Raw genomic sequence first — 21,440 nt, 5'->3', positions numbered from 1 at the left:
AATGGGCATGGGCAGATTTTACCGTTTGTCCTTTTTCTGTGTGGCAGACACGTCCTGTCTGCCTGTGGGAAACTGCTACCTGGAAGGAAGTGCTGACTTCCTTGAACATCTCCTTTGTTACCTTTTCATTGTGTCCTCAATCTAAATGTCAAGGACTGAGATTTTCAACATGCCCAAAAGGCTTCAAAACTCATGCCTCCAGCATCTCTTCATGCGAGAACTGCAAGCTAAAATGCCTCGTTGGTGCTTCAAAACAACCTCAGTTGCCTCAAAGCATCCTTCAGAGAATCCTAAGTGGGGATTACACCTGGCAGCAGTGCCCAGAAAAGCCAATGTGTGCAGCAAGAAGAACCCAGGGAACTGCTCCCCTCACCCAACGTGTCAGTATGGTGGGTCCCCAGGAGAAGAGATCCTAACTCCTACCTGCAGCCCATGGAGAACCAGAAGTTCCAGCAAACCCCAGTGCTGAGTGCTCGCTAGTCCTGGTCCTTCCCTTGTTTGTCACTGAGCCTGGAGTGAGGCAGGCAGATTTCATGGCAATTTCAGCCTCTGCTCACCAGAATCTGCAGACAAACCCACTGCAGAGGCAGAACCATGAGCAACATAGACACACATACAAAGGTGATGGGTATCTTTTTAATGTCCCAGTGTTTTCCTGTACCGGGTGGAATGCGAAGAGGGGCTCGGCAGCCCTCTGGGGACTGCTCAGCCAGGGAGGCTGTTTCACTAACTTGGCCTCCGCAAGGGCACAAAGTGAGTGTGATAGGATCAACACGGCCTCTAATTAATGTTTTGTCTGCAGGACAAAAACTCTCGGGAACCGAAAAGAGAGACCTGGGACCTTCAAATGAAGAGGGTGATACAGGGTGACAGCTGGAGAGGAGGGAGAGAAATGTTCAGCATAACACAGACTGTAGACCTGATTCGTCCAAGAGTTGTACACATCCCCTACCTGTCTCCAGCCGAGGAATGTGAGATTACAAGGGCTGCCGGGCTCACCCAGTCTGGTCCCCGATTCTCGCAGGCACTGCATTTCAGAAATATATTGAATTCCATCTTCAAAGCTGACGGGTATTTGCCTGGAGAGGAAGGCTGCTGCAGAGCCCCATTTCTGAACGCAACCCCTCCGGGGTCATGGTGTGTTTCACAGAGGTCATGAGCTCACTGGAAAAGAGATCACAGACATGGAGCTTGGGCTGGATGTCGTGTAACCATCAGGAACTCATGAGCCTGCTTCTAGTTTCCCTCCCAATTCAGTGTCCTTGATCGCACGTGTATTGCCTTCGTGCCTTTTGAGAAGGGAAACGTAGCATGTATGCTTTAGTAGCTACCCATTGTTTGTTTACTTTTTATTGCCTGCTTGCCTTAAAATGATCCCAGAGTGTTCTGTAGTTCTAAGGCTCCTTCACAGGACAGCCTTAAAGTTACCACATAAATCACAGCTCTCCTCACTCTATACACACAGACAGGGAGCAATAAAGAAGCTATAAAAGGAAATTTGGCACTTTTTCAGCTTATCATCTAAGTGTAACGTGGTTGTTCTTTAGACAGGAAAGTGCCTGGCCTCTTGCCTATATGATTCACCTGGAAGAGAAGAGAGATGGGTCTTTAGGGTGGAAAAATTCTGCAAAATTAAGAGTGAATGGCACAGAGGTGTCTATTGGCCCAGCTGCCAGGTCTACGTTTCACCCTGGCTCACCCTGGCACAGAGAGGAAAAACATGTCTTTCCTCTCTGCGGTACCGGGTGAAGGAAAGAGTCCAGAGCAGCAGGGACACTGATTTACAGCCCGGCTGTGTTCACTTTGGGGACATGATCAAAGCATCCTGCGATCCCCCACCGGAGCGATGGGAAGAAACGGCCGACTGGCTATCTGCTTGGCATGTCCAGCTCTAGCATGGGGCCAAGGCAAGCGCTTTGTTTTCATGGACCAGAGCTTCTCAGAGTGGCAGCTGAGGGGAAGTGACTGAAAACTAATTCTCAATTAAGTTGGGGAACCAGTAGGTGGGAAGTTCCACTCAGGCCAAAGGCCCATAACCTTGTCTAGAGGTGGCCTTGCGTTGGAGAAATAAAAGGTGCCAGATGTCCTGTACCCACAGTTCCTTCTGTGCCCTAGAAGAGGTCCTGACCTCTGAAAACTTGTGCTACTCTCCCAGTGACGGCTGAAGCACCCATTGGGAGACCCACTTACCAGAACATATGCAGGTCTCCCACCAGATGTGTAAAACACATGGGATGCAGCCCACAACCCCTCTGCCTTGGGACACAGTGCCAGGAGATAGCCTCATGTGGTTACGTGATACACATGCACCCTTCAAGGCCACAAGTCACAAGCCAAGGCGGAGCTCAGAGCAATGACTGTGCTCTCCTCCCTCCTCAGTCTCAGCACAGAGACTGAGAACATCTCCAGAGACACGGCAGGCTGGTGTCTTGGAGTAGAGGCATAAGGTTTGCTGCATGCTCTGCACTTTCTGGGGCGTGGGGCAGAAGGGTTTCTTTGAGATCTGAGGGTAGGGCCAACATTTGTATGCAACTGAACAGCCAACAGTATGTGGTACGATGCACAAACTCCTCACAGACACCGGTGATGGCTGGCTCAGCAAGCCTGGCTCACCTCTTGACACATACTTGCAAAAAGAAGGAATTTTCCCCTTAATGAGCAAACAGGAAAACCGGCTAAAGTGACCCTTGTGAGGTCAACCCCTCTCCCTCCCCACAACCCCAGCATCTACTCCATCATAACACCGTTCTGCATGTGTTGCATTATTTCACCTTTGGGAAGATCTTGAGGGGAAGGCAAAGAAGTGTCTTTGTGGAGATGTCACGTAGCTTGCCACCAAAGCAGCAGCTCAGCTGCTTGATGCCTGCACCGGACTGGCACAGCCCTGGGAGCACGTGGGCTACGTAAGAATACCGGGTCCCCTCCCTGGGGAAGGCTGCCAAGAAAGCTTGATTAATGCTCAGCAAGGTGATTGACCTCCCATGGTGAGCCTGGGCAGGGCGTGGTTGGTGTGAAAAGAGGTTGTGATTTCAGGGTATAAAAGAACAGTACGGGAAATACGGGAATGAAGGATTTTGGGCGGGATGAACCATTGCACTCTCTCTTGGAAAGGAGCAGGGGTTGAGGAGGAATGAGCCTGGAGAAGGCAATGTCTGCAGGGGAGGAGGGTGATGAAAGAAAAGATGAAGTTAGAAAGTCCTACTGGAGGGTGAGCCTGCCTGAGGCTGGAGGCTTGGGAATTTGCTGGGGCTCAGGCATGGGGGAGCATGCCTGGCCAGAGCTTTGTGGGAGCACCCAGGAGGTTTCAGGGAGCTCTGGTGGGACAGCTCAGGGGGCAGAAGCTGCTCTGACAGCCACATTAACATCCCAAATGGGAGTCATCATCCCTCTGCGCCCAAAGGGATCTCCCTGGGTCACCAAAATGATGTACCTGGACAGCAGGGACTCCGGGGAGGTCAGTCCCTGTAGTAAATACCCTTTGCACATACATGAGATGACAGTGGCTCTTCTGGACAGGAATACCTTATACTAATGGTCCTGTCCTGCTACCTAGTCTGTGATTCCTCAGGTTCAAGATCTAGAAAATACGGCAAACTGGGTCACCTCACCTCAGCCTCGTAGCTCTAATCCTTCACATTTTTACCACGCTGCCTACCAAGGCAGCTAGCTCTTAACCTGCACAGGGTCTTGCTCCGTGAGGGCTGCTCTCACCACAGCAACCACAACGTGAGGCCTGAGACACAACATGAGGCCTGAGACACAACGTGAGGCCTGAGACACAACGTGAGGCCTGATCCACCTGCAGGACCTCCCTTCCCCGGCGTCACCGCCAGGCTGACGGAAGCGGTGGAAACGCTACGCCCATGCGTGGTCTTGACCCCTGGCACAGCGTTGTTGCCGTTTCCACTTTTATTCAGTATGGTTTCCTGGATAAATGGCTCGATTCTCCTCTCCTGAGCCTCTGTAAATATTATTTCAAGGGTTCCGTTGAAATTGTATAAACAATCACCCGTTTTCGACTTTCACACAATATTTTTGTCACCCTTTAATATGCAGATATATCTTCATGGCGCTGACTATGTTAACATTCTCCTCCAGTGGTTCCCACTTCTGTGCTGCTTTATTTACCTCTTAAGCAACAGGTTATTGCCTTTCACTCGCGGCCTTGAATTTCTCGTATCCCAAATAATTTCATGGGATTTTAGTTGTAGCAATGACCAAGGGATTCTCACAGCATTGAAGGCCTGTGCCTGACTTTCATAGATACCAAGAATTTTATCCAAAAATCTGATTTCGCCAAGGTTTTCGTATTTGAAGAACTAAAGCTCTGAGTCTTAATATTTTATATTACTGTGGGATGTAAGTGACTGAGGAGAGACCTTCTTTTGGGTGCCTGAAAGTTTGTCTTTTTTTCCGAAGTGTGTGATTTGGTCCAAGTAAAAGAGATGCGTTCTCCCTGTTACTTTTTATTTATTTATATCATTTTATCTACCGTAGCTAGAACACAAACATGTGAGACTGTAAATGTGAAGTGCTGGGGTGAGGCAGCAGAAGCAGTCACCCCATCTTTATTTAAGAATTTAGTGCAACCATAAAAAGACATTCCTGATAAAATACTGGAAGTAAAATCTTCAATTGCTGCATCGTCATCATAAAGACACCGAGAAATGACTGAGAAGCAAGAACAAAAGAGAGTCTCGGAGGCCTCCAAATTTTGCCGACGTACTGCTACTGCTATCTTTTCTGTACATATTAGCTGCCAGCCTGTCTTGAGCAACCTCCCTGAAGCAAGCAACAGACAAGTGTAGCAGCCACAGGCTGTTTTTCCCCTGCTCTTGTCTTCTGCCTGAGGAACTTTGCTCCCTCAGCAAATCCTGACAAAGTATATGGCACTTGAATGAACAGCTTTAACTGTAAACACGGAGCAGGACCAAAGGTGAGATAAACAGGAGGCTGTGAAAAGCAAGCAGCATAACCCAGCAGCTCTCAATGATCCGGGAACAAGGGGCAGAGCTGACGTCCAAGAATTGGACTGAGGCTGATGTTTGCTTGCCCCTGAGATCACAGGACGCTGTTATGAGGACCCTTTCAATGGGGATCCTGTAGGAAATTTGCTGGCTGTTAACAGCAAGGTGGAAGGGAAGAGCAAATTGAACACCGTGGCTTAGACCACTGCTTGACCCTTTGCAAGTGAAGAGGGGTGGCAAAGTCCCAGCAGAAAGTCCAGAATTACTACGAGGGGGTTAGCAGGTGACACATGCTTGGAGAGCTGCATCCCACCCCACTGCAGACATGCCATCAATCATGGTGGTGAAGCTGCTTCTGCCCGATGTTGTTACTTACCTTCATACCCCACCCAGCAGGGCCACGGCTGAAACCCGTGTCTGCAGGCAATGCTGGCTGGAATGTTTTTAAACATAGCTTTTCCTTCTAAAAGATGTTTTGATTAAATGCATCGTTTTAAATAACAAGATATTGATGTCAATGGAAATTTCCCCTGGCAAAATATGTCAGTATGGGCGTCTTCTTTGTTTTGTGTTGAGAAATACATTTTCATGAACTTATAAAATTCAAAATTGTATCCCAATTTTTATTGTACTTCTCTTTTACTACATGGCAGCACCTCAACATGCACATCACTATATAAAAGACTTGAAATATTGGAGTTTTATTTCCTTTCTTAAATCATGATGGACAGCTGTTATTTAGTACTAATTAAAAACCTTATCTTTTTTTCACAGATCAAAGTGTCTCCTGTTTGTTTTGTAATGAAGCAGTTTTAACACTTTTTGTGTTTGACTTTTTGTCAGACTGTTTTGTTACAAAACAAATAAAAGTCACTTTGATCTGTAAAGAAAGATAAGATTTTTTAATTAGTACTATATAACAGCTGCTCCTAATTGCATTTATAAATAAAAGAATGGAACGCTTCAAATCTCTTGCCATATTACGCACTACACTTTATTCTAAAACAGCCAGTAATCATGATAAAACACAGAAAGGGCATGAACTAGGATTTCTGACTGGTGCTTTGAAATTCTGGAATGTAAATGAAATACTAAAGGTGTAACTCAAAATCCCAAACTGGAAACTGTTGGAAATTCCACTTTGCATGAAAATTGCAAAAATAATTGATTTGGCTTGTGAATACCTTTGAGAATTTCTCTTCCTTTGGAAAAGTTGAGGGTGTCTCCCTGAAAAACAGCAGGCAAGGACTAAGGAGAGCCTACATCATTGGCCCCATATCTCAGCATGTTAGGACAATCCACAGCCTTGGTGCTTCCCCCACTCCTCATCGCTTCTAGACACTGAAATAGCCACATCTGTTAGATTTGTATCTTCTACTCTGTATGAACACTGCCTAGAGCAGTGGAGTCCCATTCTTGGCTGGCACCTAACCACACTGCACATGAATAGCAATAATGCATCTGTTGGCAAGGAGACAACATCTCTTCCCTTCGGGTTCAGATTCTGATGCAGTGTTTCCAGAGACCCCAGGTTTCTTCCCTCTTATTCCAGTGCAGACTTCAAGCACCAGAGCCTTTGGTTCTCCACACCTTCTCCGTACCAAATTTTAGGCCGAATCCAGACTTTCGGTCCTCCTCTCCAAACCAACTCACAGGCTGGGCACCATCTGCCTCAGGGAACTGCCTGATGCTCTCTGATCACAGCCTCTCAGAGCAGCAGTGATTCACCAGAAAATCTCAGTCTCAAGGGGAATGCCGACGTCTGCATCAGACGGGCACCTTCCCTGCTGCTGACTCGTACCCATGGAGTTTGCCCCTGCAGAGAGCCTGATAAAGGGCTACCCGCTTTCACATCTCCCAAGGCCAAAGGCACGTCTCATTGCACCCAGCTCACCAGAATAATGCCAGGCACACCACATACAGCCCTGAGCTGCCAGGAGAGCCCAGGATGGTGGTCTGTCCTGCGTGAGGCTCCACTGCTCCAAAGGTCCCCTTCAGGACAGCTGAAGGATCTGTTCCAGATTAAAGGATGTGTTTGGGGAGGGGAGGGATGGAAAGGGAAAACAGACATGCCTCTCCAAGCAGCCCGTCTCTGCCAGCAGCCAGCACCACGTGCTTCATGGGAGGTAGAAAACCCTCGCGGTGGACAGTTATGCAATAGTCTTCCTAGTCTAGCTCACAGCAATTATTGTCATGAAAGATGAAGATTTATAACCCTTGTAGGTTTTTATCCCAGCTGGTGTAGGGGTGGATGATATTTTTATTGCTCCTGTATGGAAAATGTGAGAGTAATATCTTCCAAAGCTCTTGGCCTCAGTAGTATTTTCGAACAATGGATTCCACAGGTTGCATACTGTGTAAAACAGTGTGTTTCTTTGTTAGTATTTCACATGCAATATTGTAAGCCATAAGCTTTTTCTTTCACATTCTGGTATTTTAATAAAAGATAAATAACAGGGTCTCATGTGCCTTCTCCCTGTCATTCTTCTTTTCATTCCTATATCACATCCCTGGAGATCAAGTCCTGGAGAGCAAGGATGCCTGGAGAGCAAGTCCTACGAGGAGCGGCTGAAGGAGCTGGGCTTGTTCAGCCTAGAGAAGAGGAGGCTCAGGGGTGACCTTATTGCTCTGTATAAGTACATTAAAGGAGGCTGTAGCGAGGTGGGGGTTGGCCTGTTCTCCCATGTGCCTGGTGACAGGACGAGGGGGAATGGGCTAAAGTTACGCCAGGGGAGTTTTAGGTTAGATGTTAGGAAGAATTTCTTTACTGAAAGGGTTGTGAGGCATTGGAACGGGCTGCCCAGGGAGGTGGTGGAGTCACCATCCCTGGAAGTCTTCAAAAGACGTTTAGATGTAGAGCTTAGGGATATGGTTTAGTGGGGACTGTTAGTTTTAGGTCAGAGGTTGGACTCGATGATCTTGGAGGTCTCTTCCAACCTAGAAAATTCTGTGATTCTGTGATCCCTCTTACCAAATTAATGCTCCTAATCTTTTCTTTGTGAAACCTTTCTAGGTCTCCTAATAATTTGCATCAGCTATCTTTAGGTACCTTCTATTTCTGAATAGAAAAGTGACAAAATCTGAGCACATCATTTCAAATATAGACAGAGTTCTGATTCACAGAAAGGCATTATCATACAACCTTTTCAGTACTAGCTAGCTATTGTGAGTGCTTTTGCTCAAGGAGCCTGAAAAAGACCTTGATGTTTTCCTGAGCAAGAAATAATTAATTTAGGTCCTGTCCTGTTACATAAGTAGTTTAAATTGGTCTTTCATGTTCCATTACCTTGTACTTACCTACACTGAAATTAAACTGCTGGCTGCTTACTCTGGTGCTCCTCATGCTCTCCCCTCTTTGTGTCCTCCAAGCAACACGTCCCCCTGGAGCCGGGGGTCAATGTTGAGTCCTGCAAAACCAATACTCAGGGTCCAGAGAAGAGCAGCAGGTGCCTTGCAGCCCTCTGGCAACCTTCCACCTAAGTGCAGTGGGTAACAGTTATGTCTTAGCCAACCTCCATCTGCTGCTAGTGGTGAAACAGCTGCTGAGTGCTGCTCCTACACCACGAGCAGGTCTGCAGGAAAGGTGATGTGAGGTGAGGCCACAATCATTGGTTGCTGCCTGAGTAGTCAGATCCTTAAAACTTCATGCCTACAGAAATCCTCAGGCAATTTATTCCAGCTTCCTGCTTAATATCTGCTTACTACCAACTGTAACACTTCTGCCAGCCATCTCTTCCTCAAGTCTTTGAGATTGCTGAGCAAGATAAAGCATCTGTCTCAGAAAGTCAGCCAAACTCAAGAGTTGAGTTGCAAGGCTAGGTGGTCCCCCACCATTGCTAGTGGTTACTTGCTCAAAAAAAAACACTTTTACTTTCTCTTGTCTGACCCTGCCTGGCACCTGTGACAAAACACTAGTTCTCCTCCTTCCCTTACTTTGAAAATCCATACCAGGACTCAACAGCTACAGCTAGGCAAGGGAAGCATATGGTGCACACAGTTAAGAGAGCAAACAAGCATTAATTATGACCATTTTGAACATCACTCTACTTCATATTTTGTCCATGGACCAAAGTAGAATTTGCCACATAAAGCTTTCTCCGTATCTTGGCCCGCACCTTGTGCAATTGCTTGTGGGGCGGCTCATCTCTTTATGTTTGCTGTTTGTTTTTAACTGTGTTCAGCAACACAGCACAGGATGAAGAAGTTTGATCAGCAAGGCTGAGATGGGTGGAAAGTGAGCTCGCTGAACCTGGATCATGGAAGCTCCATGCACTCTTTGCAGTGGCAAGAGCAGAGTTTGGAAGATAACCAGCAAGGACCTATACCTCACCTAGATTTATCTCTTGGTAATAATTCTTGCTGCCTTTAGAGGGGTATGATTAGAGCTGTTTATATAGACTTGGCCAAATCCTCAGTAGCTATAAATCAGAATAGCTCCAATTAATTAAATGAAACTGTCAACTGACACCAAATAAGCATCAAGTTTTTAGTATGTTCTCGAATTCAACCAGATCACCCCCTTTCCATAAATACCTGGTTGGCAGTTTCCCCTCCAGAATTCCTGCAGACCCTTCCTCCTGAAATCCAGCAGACTCCATGTCCTCACTGTCTCGCTGGGCATAAGGTAACATCTGAATGTTAGAACCATAAATAAAAGAAGCACAGGTTGTTGTTTTTTTTACTACAGATTTCTATTAGCAAGTCAAAGCAACAGCTTGGAATGGTGGAGGCACAAACCTAAAGAATTTGTGGTATTTGTAAGAAATGCAGATAGTTGAGGATTTGACTTATTTCCAAATACTACAGCAACTGTTCCTTTAATGCATAGTGTTCTGCTCAGCCTATTGCGTTGCCTGCAATAGAAGTTTATTTATGGATGGCCTGAGGCAACTACACAAACCTTCTTGTAAGAAGTTCTTGCTCCATAAGGTAAATCATTGTTCCTCTAAACCACCTTTCACCAGCAGATTTCTGTGCACTTTGCAAACAGCGACTTAGGCATCAGGGAAATCCTCTGTGAGGCAATTAATTGGTGTTGCTGTACTAAGAGAGAGATTCAGTAAGTTGCTCTAGGTCAGCAGGAAAGGCAGGAATTAAACTCTAAACTCTACCAGCCCACTTTTCACTTCCAGGCTCTGGTCAATTTCCCACACCTGGAACTAGAAGTCAAAACCTGAGTCCCATCACCAGATGCAACTGTTACACTGCAACTCTATTCATTGGCAGAAAAGTACCTATATCTCTCAAGCCCCTAGTCCACACTGTAAACCCAACACTGTTTCTATAAAGTAACCCACAAAGACTCCTCCATTTGCTTTAAAAAGATAAAAAAAATCAAGTTTTATCTCCTTGTTCTTTGGTGAAGAGCAGCTCATTTTTGTTTGCTTTGGAAGTCTCCAGTAAGGACTCTTGAGGACAGGAAGAAGCCTAAATTCTCAGTGGGAGTCTGTTCAACTATCCTGCCTGGAAAAAAAACTTGGATAAAATATTTACAGTTCAATCCAAATCTCTGCTAGGTTTCTAATGAAGAGGTTTCAGATCAGTTCCTTATCTTAAAATGGTGATTCTCATTCCAGGTCACTTCACCTTTGCCTGTTTTTTGCTTTACTATTCTCTACATCACATCAATATTTTGTGATTTTTTTTCTCCTGTCCATCAGATTATATCCCCATTTACCAGGTTTAATCTCCCTTCCTGCTACCTTTTTTATCCATTTTTTTTTCATTTTTTTTCTTAAAGTTCAGTCTGAAGTCAAAGTCAACTCTTGCCTGACTTCAGGTTATCCAGGTATTTAGTCTTTTTTTGTCTCCCCTAATCCTGTTTACTGCACCTTTCCTTTCCTCAACACTCCTCAGCAAAGATCCATGTGACATTAGCTGTGCCTGTTCTTTGAGGTGTAGGAGTATTTTGCACTTTGCCTAAGTCCATATCCTGGCTACATTCTGGTTTCCTCTGGTTTCACTCTCCACTCTACCCACATCTTAGTTTCCACAAGAATGAAACCAAGTTGCCTGCTCAGGAAGACACATCTCAGCCACATCAATGCTCTGGGAGCTCAAAGGTTATAGAACCAGAAGCTGTACCATGGCAGACATCCATCCATAGTGTAAAGAGGACTGTACCTAAACAATGTTGTATAGACTAACTTCCACCTCTTCAAGTGTCTATACCGTTGTCTTCTCACAATAACTTCAACCAGACATGACACCTGAAAAGTGCTCAGCACCTCTAAACTTAAGATCAGAGAGCTCCTGAGCCAAGCGATGGAAGAGAAAAGAGAAGGCCCCCACAACCAAAAATAGGTACGAAGACGGAGTCTATAATCACATAGCAGGTTGGCATTAGATTAGGTACAGAACCAGGTCTCCTGATTGTCCCCACTGGTGCCCTCACCACAGACTATATGACATTTCTCTCTCTTCACTCCCTTCTCATCCTTCTCCATCCCCCCCAAGCCACTCCTCTCCTTTTATTTTAAGAGCTGACTCTGCCATTTCCCATCTATAAGGTGACATATGAAAACTTTCTTAGAAAACAGTCATAAAAAGAAGAAGAAAATGAAAAAGAAAGACCCAATGGAGAGCAGAAAATTACAGTGTCTGGGCCGTATTTACAATAATTATAATTATTATAAAGCACAATAGGGTGTAGAAACCCATAATTCTCCTGGTGCTTTCTGATTTTTAGATCTATGTTTAGAAAGCACACGCCAGAGAAACAGTCAGAAAAGGAATGTCATGAAGTCACTTTCCTCTCTATGTTGCAAAAGCATTGGGGGGAATATTTGTGTCTGCAGGAACATGGGGACAAGCAGCTTCAGAAATGTGTCCATCATTGCCTGTCCCAGTGTGACGTGCCACCTGCTAGGCTGAAAAATGAAGCCCTCTCCTAACCCCGCTTCACAAGCAGAGGCCCTCTTTTCCCTAAAGGTCCATGTGTCACTTTCCAGGACCACGCAGTTCTCCCAGTTCTGACACTTTGGTGACTCCTACCTAAACGTCAGACTCCACACCAGCAGACGTGGCCCCCAGCCCACAATAGCGCAAACTCAGAGTTAATCCCTTGCATGACCATATCACAGTGGGATCTCGAGACCTCCTAGTAGTGCCCAAGGCAGCCTGACTAACATCTGCCCTCTGGGTCTCATTCTTTCCTCATTCCTCTTACACATACAATGCAGGTGGTTTATTTAGCTCACCGGGTTTCATAGCCAGAGAAAGCAGCTTGAGGTGCCCTCACGTGTAAGGCAGGAGGTGGGAAGGCTTGCAATGGTCCTTCCCTCCTGCAGATGGTTATCTAGCCCATTAAAAAACTCTCCTCCCTGCATAGAGGAGCTTTGCCCATTTGACAGTAAACTCTGTTGCTTATATGCAGCAGGCATCTGCAGCTTCATTCCTAAATCCTGTGCAATCTCCTCAAGGAAATAGGCCTGAGACCTGCAATTTTAATCAGACATCTTTCATAAAGATAAACGCTCATATTCCTATCTAATCCTGCATGGCTGCCCACCTTGGAACCAAACCAGTTCATTCTGAGCTTCTCCCAGTCAGAGTGATGAAACCTGTGTCTCCCAAACGAAAGAGAAAGGTCTCCCTGCACAGTTCAGTGTGTCCAGAGTAGTCTGTGCTGTCAGAGGTTGTGTGCTCCAGCATCCAGCACAAACTGGATTAGGTTCACCCGCACAAATCTCCCTACTGCTTCCTGTTCAGGTTTGGACTCTGCCCTCCCTGCCCTGACTCCTGAGCTCTGCTGCTCTGTTCTCCTACGCAGCACATGTTCCAGCCGCTATGATATGAACCAGCATCCACAGCAGGGCCGCCTCACAGCCAGTAGCAAAACCAGTGTTTGAAGTGCTATGGGAGTGTCCACTTCTCATCCAGCGAGCTCGGGACACCTTTTTAGGTTGTTGGACTGGAAGCAACCAGGCCAATTCTCTAATACATTGTGCCAACGGGCTTAGGGAAATTTTTAACCAGCAAGGTGGAAGCTGGATTAAAGGAATCTTCTCTGGAAGGAGCATTTTTGTAAAAACAGGCCTTTAGTTGTCTTTATTAATGCATGAAAGGGTGATAATAGTACCTGAATGTGAAAACCCACAATGAACTATGACTAGGAAACTTGTCTGAGTAACAGGGCAAGGCTTAGTGACACATGGGCAAGTAGATAGGAAATAACGGGGACCAGCCATGAAGGAACAGACAGTCTGGGGGTCTGGGCAGTGAATACACCCCTCCCTCAAGCACCAGTTGTGTTCAGGGGTAGGTATGAGGTGCAGTTGCATGCATTGCAGATGTATCCATGTATGAGCATAGAAGTGCATGTGGATTTTTCTTCCAGCATTACACATTTCTGCCCAGATAAGGTGGAGCAGGACTGCATGCAGCATGAACATTCATAACCAGAAGAGAATAATTTTTGCAACATGTATGCCTATCTGAAAAAACATCCCAACCCTGCAGAAAAAGCCAAGCTCAAGCTCTTCACCTACAGTATAAAAGCCAAGGGACTGCTTTTAACCTAAAGTAGGGTGTTTTATATTCCTTCCCCCAGCATTCAATCTCTGTCTCAGGCCCAGCAGAGGAGGAAGATGGAGAAGCACCAAGGCACTTGGAGGCAGGAAGGAGGGAAGCACTGGGATTCTTCTCTACCCCTGCTGTTTCCTAAGGGGCAGGTGGGGAGTTTTGCATGGCAGCAGCTGAGTTCTCTCCCCAGGAGGTAGGAAGGTTGCCAAACCAGAGAAGTTTCCCCCAAGGAGGGCTGAGAGTCACACCTGGCCAGGTGTTCTTGCTCTGTCATGAGACCAGCTACCTCCCCACCTCAAATTAAACAGCCTGAAGTGGGGAGAAAGGGTGATCAGATAGACGCGCATACAGGTATCTCAGATATGCACCTGCCACTCAGCCAGCGCCAGGGAGACGCCGGGGAGAGAAGGAAATGTTTTCTTTCTCTAACATTTTTAGCATGGATAACAGAGTTCAAGCAGAGCGGAGGAGCCCAGCAATAATGGCTTCTGTTGCCTTGAGCTAAGCTGCTTAATTGCGTGGGGCTGGCTCCTCTGATCAGGGAGAAAGGTGAAGCACCTCGCTGCTCGTCCCAGCTAACTTTCTTCAACCAAAAAAGCCAGAGAGCACAACACCAAGTGACCCCCAACATCAGAAGTAGCTGAATGGGACAAAAAGAGTCCTGCTAATGTAATTCTGTGGGCATTAACGTGTGAGTAGGCATGTGCTGAAATGGCTTGCAGACCAGGCTGAACCTGAAGCCCAGCAGCCATGGTCCTCCCAGCTCTGTGGAAGCACAACATTCCTAATTCACCTCTTCTCCAGTTCATGCTTCAGGGCTTTGGGGAGCAGCAAGCAGCTCCCAAATGGTTCTTGGTATCTGAAGAAAACTCGGTCTGCTGAAACAGCTGAAATGAGGATCTTTCTTCTACTCTGTCTCACAGTTCAGGGCCTTTTTCTTTCACCCTTGTCCTTCCCCTCCGTTGCAAGACCTTGGCTTGGTGTTTAAAGAACTTGCAATCATCATAAGATATAAAATGTTCTGCCAGGATGTAAAACTAAAGATCTTGATGTACCCCAAATAATCATGGGTAGCAGAATAGAGCTGCTCAGCAAGAAGGGCCTTAGCCTGGCCCAGTCTCTTTTCTTTTCCTGTAAACTCCCTTATCTCTGTAGCAAAACTGGATGACACAGGGTAGAGAATAGGCCAATGTCAAATCACAGATTGTACACAGAAATGTCCCACAGCGTAAGGACCAGTGTCCACCCCAACAGTGCCCAGTCCCAACCATATTACCAGTGTCAACCCCAACATGTGCCTGCTTACGGCTCCAGAGCCTCATACCCTTCATTTTCCCAGCTACTAACAGTGTCCCAAACCTGCATCTGCTCTCAGGGGGCTGCTGGCCAGCCACTGCTCATCTCCACATCCTCCCACCCTCATCCCCAGCCAGACCAGGCTTTTCTCCAAGGAACATGCCCTCCTGCATCCCTGTGGTGAAGGGAATGGTGAGCTGGATGTCTATGATGGGCCCAGGATGTGTCCACCACCACGTTGTGCTGGAGCCCTGCCTTGGAGGCGATATGGACCTGTGGCATAAGCACCGCCAGGCCTGGCTTCACATCCTACTGCTGCAACTCATCTGGCATGTGGCCCTGGGCAAACAAAGTGTCATTTCCTCCTCTCAGTCTCCCTGCCTATCTGTCTGGTCTAATTAGGTAAAAGCTTTCCAGGGTAGAGATCGCCTCTCCCTCAGCAGTGACACAGAGCAGCGGGGAGCACTTCTAGACACAATTAAAGCTCAAGCAGAGCAGGCCTGCTGGATACGATGGTGTCAGCAGGAGCAGACACCCCTGACGCAGGCTTTTATCTCGTCTCAGTTAAGGGGCAGCAAACATGGAGACCTTCTGTGGCTTGGTGAGGAGGCCAAGTCTCTCCCCTGGATAACTCCAAGTCTCTCCCCTGGTAGAGCAGCTCCATGCCTGGAGTATGCAAAGCAAAGCATTGCTTTTACAGGTGCTTCTCCCCTTCACACAGCCTTCAGGGCTCACCTCAAGCACAGGGCAAAGGGTTTTTCTCAGGCTTTGGTGCTGTGAAAGGAAAGGCTTTGCTCGCTGGCTGGAGATAGCTGGAAGAACCCTGGAAGCCAGCCTATCTCGCAGGTAGGAGCACACAGGCAACAGGGAGAGAGTGACCCTGGCATGGCTGTTACAGGGGCTTAGGGCTGCTCGCCTGCGTCACGGTGGAGATAACATCAGCCTGCTGAAGGCGGCCTCGGGGCAGCCTAATTGCTCCTGCAGGAGAAGGAAAATGCCAGGCCCCAGAAACCTGGCTGGCTCTCAGCTCATTGCCAGGCCCTTGGGCTGCACTGGGGTTGTAAATCCCAGGGGAGAAGCTCCTGAGGAGGGACACGATGGGCAGACAGAATGAAGGGGTGCGTGGATGGAGCAGTACTGAAGGAGGAGGCTCACTTCTCCATCACTTGCTCCTCCCCGGGAGGTGGGTGCAGGTGTGGGTGCTGTGCCAGGCCCAGCGGTCACCATCTCAGAAGAAAAGGGTGAGACCTCTGTGAGGGGGCCAGCAGAGAGCAGAGACAAGGGGTGTGATGGCTGCTAGGAGTTTAAACAAGGGTGCTGCGAAGGATCCGAAACCACACAAGTTCTCCCTCAGTCCTTCGCTACCCGTCTTCTTATTTCATTGCTGTTTTCCAGCGGATTTGAAGATGTTAAGAAGAGAATGTCATGAGACTGGCGCAGCTACAGACATTGCTAACCTCAAATGCAATCACCACAGAAAGCATTGCAGAATGGCAAACCCGAGGTGTGTGGACATACCAAACCCAGACTCTACTCAGTAAAAATCCACATGCTCAGGATGTTTCCGACATGGCTTATAAATAACACATTGGCCTTAAATATTCGGAAACCCACAGTTATGTCCTCTAGGAGTCAGGCCAAACAAAATAAGGGAACATTTCAAGACGATATAGGTCTATGCGTTTGAGAGCTGGATACTAAAAGTAGTGGTGGTAACAAATGCAGTGTTCTCCATCTGCCCAGTGGATATACAAGAAATAAAGTGTGTGTCAGGTAGCAGCCCTGCTAAAATTGACACTGGAGGTGGCTCAAGCATGTGGGTTCTGGGTATCTTCCCTCCCTTTGCTCCTGCGTGGAGTCTTCTCACCCTGAAGAGCCCAAAAAGCTTGGCTTGTGATCCTGGCAAGAAGCACGAGAGGGCCCGTCCACATTGACCAGGCCCCATGGAGCCCTGCCAACTGCAGGACGGGACTCTGCTTTGTGGAGCTTGCTCAGCAGCAAGAGCTCACACAGTCGCCCCAGCAAGCCCTTGAGCTCATTCACAAAACAGGAGCTCAGATCCCAGCAAACCCACACGCTCACCAAAAGGAGCCTGGAAATGATCTGAGGGAGAGCACAGATGGAAATCATTGTCATCAGGGAGGCCAAGAGCTTTGCAGGAAGCACGAAAGGATCAGATGTTTCAATGGATAAGAAAGAACATCCAGAGCTACACAAGATAGAATAACAATGTAGGAGATCGAAGCCCTTTTGCTCCAGGATACAGGCCAGCCCTGACTGACAGGGATTAAGAACTACACATCTGAGCAGTTTATCTCATAATTACCTTCAGCCATGTTTCTTGCCCCTCTTCCCTGCACTGTCTGGCACTGGCCCCATCCCAGACACAACTGAGTGAGACCACTGGGAAGCTCCTCTGAGACAGGGTCTCTGCAGGGATGGCAGGAGAGGAAGGAGGCTCTGCAGAGGGGAGATGAGGAGACAAAGGGAGAAACCTCAACCACGGTAATCAACCAGAGCAATCCGCTTGCTCTCCCCCACATTCCCACTTTCTCCCTCACCATTTCTGCCAACAGAAGATATTGCCTAAGTAAAGCCCCAATGAAAGAACAGCCTGCTTTGGATATCTAGCAAGACAAGAAAAAAATAATAATAATTTACAGACCATCTGTCCTGTCCAAAGGAGAGCAATCTTTCCCAAACTGAGCTAATTCCATGCAACAGCAACAGTAAGCAACATGATATTAAACAATAATAAATCAAATCTGACATCATTTGGAGCGTGTCCGGTCCTTCTCCTGTGGGGGTATCACTCTTCTGTGTGTTGAAAGAGAGAAGAGAAAAGCAGAAAGAAACCTAATCCGAATCAGATAAAAGACAGAGAGCTGAGTACGGTGTTTCTGAGAGGGAAGACCCCTCCTAAAGTCTTGCTGTAGGCACCAAGTGGGAGGAACAGGAGGAGCAGGGGGGAAGGATGGGGCAGGATGACCTACATATTCTGCAGCAGCCAACTTTCTAGACCAGCAAAGTCATCCTGACCTTTGGTGCAGGGGATTGGGACCACCCAGCCTCATCACAGCACACACATGCCTCCCAGAGCCCCTGCCTTCACAGAACAGCCCCTTTTCCAAGGTGCCAAAAGGCTTCTTACCTTGGTCCAAACCAGCAAGCCCAAGAGCTCAGACGCACATGGAGAGCAGCAGGGCAGAAGGGAAGCTCTCACGGTGACTCTGGGCTGGAGGACGTGGTGGGAGTTTGGCAGTGACAGAGCATACAAAAACAGTGGTCCAAGGCCATGGGATGTCTTGGGCAGGCATCCCTGAGCCAGCTTTAAACTTGCTGGGCACCAGTGGCAGAGTACGGGTGGCAGCAGAGAGCTGGGCTTGGCCTAGGAGGGGTCTGCAGTCCTGCACCCTGGTGGCACACTGCCCCTGGTACCCATGCCAGCAAGTAGAAATCTAGGTTAAAACTCAGCCTAACACCCAATCTCATTAGAGTGTGTTTACCAAGCTCTGGTTCCACCTCTGGAATGCAGTACATGCATACCCTAGGGATGACTGGATTTCTCTCTCTTTGTAAAGTACTAACAGAGATGTGACTGGGGAGAGTTTTACTCCATGGCCAGTCTTAGATCTGCATACTAGGCACTTCAAGGTAAATCCACTTTTTTCTTCTTCAGTGGAAGCAGGAAAATGAGGCTGTTTTCCCAGTGATGTACCAGCAAGGGACAGCGGTGTAAATGAGAGCACTGCAGCCATCCTTTCTGCTCACTGCACACCCAGGTCAAGGCATTTATACCAAGACACACAGAAGTCCTCTCCATCTAGCTTAGTGCTTCAAGGGCATGTCCAAGAAAGCACCCAACAGGCAAGGGAAAGTTGGCAGATGGATACTGTTCAGAGAGCACAGCTTCACCCCAGAAGCTGAGGTCCTCTGCACCTGTGCTACAGACACTGCAGAACATGGGGCAACACAGTCCTTCTGCTACTCCAGCCTTTGTAGGAGGCTGCAGTCATCAGGGTGGATGGCTCTGAAGAAACTGGAGTCCAAAGCACTGGAAGAGAAGTGACAGCTGAGCTTTGGACTACGTCACTGACAAATACAGAAATCTGGGCTGGTGGGGACCATGGGCAAAGCTGGAGCACCCAGGCATAAGCTAGAAGGGAATTTAAAGGGGTTAAGGTGATGGGGTAAGGAATTATCTCTGGTACTTTGTTCTCCCATCTCCCTTTCCTCTGGCCATTTTCACTCCATTGTAGTGACTTGATGCTGGAAGCTCTTCAGGACAGGGACTAATTCTCAAAAAATGCTGTGCAGCTCCAAGAACCAGGGAATTATGATCCACAACAATTCTCTCCGCTGCCATCATGGCATTCGCCCAACAGTTCAGACACTGAGATGTGGATGTGGTAAAATAGATGGTCTACAGCAGAGAGGAGAAATTAGGTGCTTGATTTTCTTTCACTTTTAATGGGCTTCTTGTAGGTGTGCCACTGCTAATGAGCGTTGAGTCATGCTGGCCAGAGCTTTTTCTTGCACAACCTCTCCCTGCCTCCCCAGGCTGCTCTGGATCTGCCCTCTGATAGCACTATACCCAATGACTAGGGTAAGCAGCACTGCCAGCAGCAGATTTCATGATCTATCTGCTGAGCTTTACCAGAACCAGGACCTGATAGTTTTGCTGTGGTAGCTGTTTTCTTGGCCATTCCCCATGCCCACCCCTCCAAAACCCTCTGCAGCTGCCCTTTGGCAGCAAAGGACAAAGCCCCCCCGGGTTCACCCCAAGTGCAGCCCCATCCCACAGCCCAACACAGAGCCGTGCTGCTCCTCTCTGGCATCACCCACACCCCACCCCAGCTCACCAGCACCCGCAGCCCCGCTCCCTGCCCCTGAGCACAGGAGGAGCCGTCCCATCCACGCTTCCAGGGCCAAATGCTGCAGCTGCAGGTGAAACCAGCTCTTTCCCTCTGCCACGGGTCCTTTCCCACGCGGACACCTCGTGGCATCACACCAGCCCCCTTTGTCAGACACTAACCCCAGCAAGGACAGTGCCAGCTTGATGCACAGATGCAAGCAGCCAGGAGTTTCACTACAAAGTGACCAGCTCCCATACAAGCTCCTTTTTTTCCTTTTCCTTCCTATTTTTCTTCCAGGCTGTTGGAGTAGTCACACCCCGAGGCACTGTTCCCATCAGGACTTTCTTGATGACCTCTGTGTGCAGGAGAGTATGTCTCAAGCTGGTGCCTGAAACCTCTTATACCAGGACTGTGAGTCCAAAGACACTGCGTGAGTAGGCAGCGTTGCCCTGCTGATTCAGCTAAACGTGCTGGCACATCATGAAGAAAATCTGAAGTATTTCCACTGACTCACACAGGTCCAGAGCTCCTCTCAGCTCCATCCCTGGCTATGAGAGTGGGTAGAGCCTGCCTCTGAGTCTCAGTGCCTCAGGATTGCAATGGGTGGGAGAGGAAATCCCATACGGGCAGGCACTTGGACCCTTACTAACACTCTGAGGGGAGCAGGGATCTTCCACCTTGCATCGTGTGCAGGCTGCAGGCACGCACGATGCAGTGCCTTATGCCAGTTTAGACTCATCTCTGAATCCGGCCTTCAGTCTCTGAGTGGCTCCGCATGCCAGGGCACTGTGTCCCAGCATTAAAAATACCAAGGCTGACAGATAGTGTTTATTAATAGCACGAGTGGTGTTTATTGCTGAGCAGCTCAGAGTTACTGCTGTTACGAGCCAAGGTCTGAGTGCGTTGCCACACTGCTCTGCTCTCGGGGGGAGAGGCTCCATCTTTGGAGGCAGAAGCCATGGGAACGGGTTGAGGTGGGTGCTCGGGGCCCTGGGGACCTGCTGCTCGCAGGGATGGGCAGAACACCCTGACTTGATGCAGCCTGCATGGCCTAGGGGACCCAGCTCCATAGGTAATGTACAGCACAGACAGTGCAAATGGGTGAAGAGCAGAGGGGCCGTCTGCTTTCTTCCCCTCCTCACCTATACTCAACTACACCAGGGACAACATCTCTTCTCCATGAAGAGCCCTGGTCCTCTGGGGTCTTGCTCATAGCTCCACGTGGCCCCCAAATCTGCCTCTGCACCACAGCCCCTGCCAGCCTTGGGAGCCCCAGCTGCTCTCTGGGAGGGTGTTGGTGTTTTGGTTTTACACAGGGAAATTGGGGTGCAAGGAGGTGAAATGATTTTCCCAAAGGTGATCTTCTGCTTGTGACCCAGACACCTCCACAATGACTCAGTCTCAGTGATCCAGAAGTGATCAAGTCATGCACTGTGCTGGTGTTTCTCTAGAACACCCATGGAGGAGGCGAAGGGGTGCAGAGGCTAAAATTTAACAAGCTGTTGTCACACCCCAGGCACGGGGCTCATGGTATGGCACTTACATCTGGAGGCAGAAGCCAAATCCAGCTGTCAGCAGATGTTTCTCTCCAATCCTTGGTCTTGCCCCCTCAGCACAGCAGACTTCGTGTGATGCTTTGCACTCCCCAGGTTCTCAGAGCCACGCTCACTACAAGCAACTTCCCCCTTTGCTCTGTTTCTCCCTTTTTTCCCCCTTTTCCTCGTCATCACACTCACCATGTGGGGCTCTCCAAGCGAATGCTAACCTTGTTACTCGTTATGTATTGCTTCAGGGGAAG

General features: G+C 48.2%; 1 long non-coding RNA gene across 1 annotated transcript; it reads right to left on the bottom strand.

Annotated features, from left to right (window-relative positions):
• Positions 1-4,132: 4,132 nt before the first annotated feature.
• On the bottom strand, positions 4,133-10,632 carry LOC137853769 (uncharacterized). Its single transcript, XR_011094698.1, has 3 exons — positions 9,501-10,632; positions 8,265-8,374; positions 4,133-7,320 (listed from the first exon to the last, which is right to left on the bottom strand). It is a non-coding gene; the product is annotated as an uncharacterized lncRNA (long non-coding RNA).
• Between the last annotated feature and the right edge of the window lie 10,808 nt (positions 10,633-21,440).

This window comes from Anas acuta, chromosome 3 (genome assembly GCF_963932015.1).
Source record: "Anas acuta chromosome 3, bAnaAcu1.1, whole genome shotgun sequence".
Taxonomy (NCBI): domain Eukaryota; kingdom Metazoa; phylum Chordata; class Aves; order Anseriformes; family Anatidae; genus Anas; species Anas acuta.
This window is presented reverse-complemented; position numbering and strand designations above follow the sequence as displayed.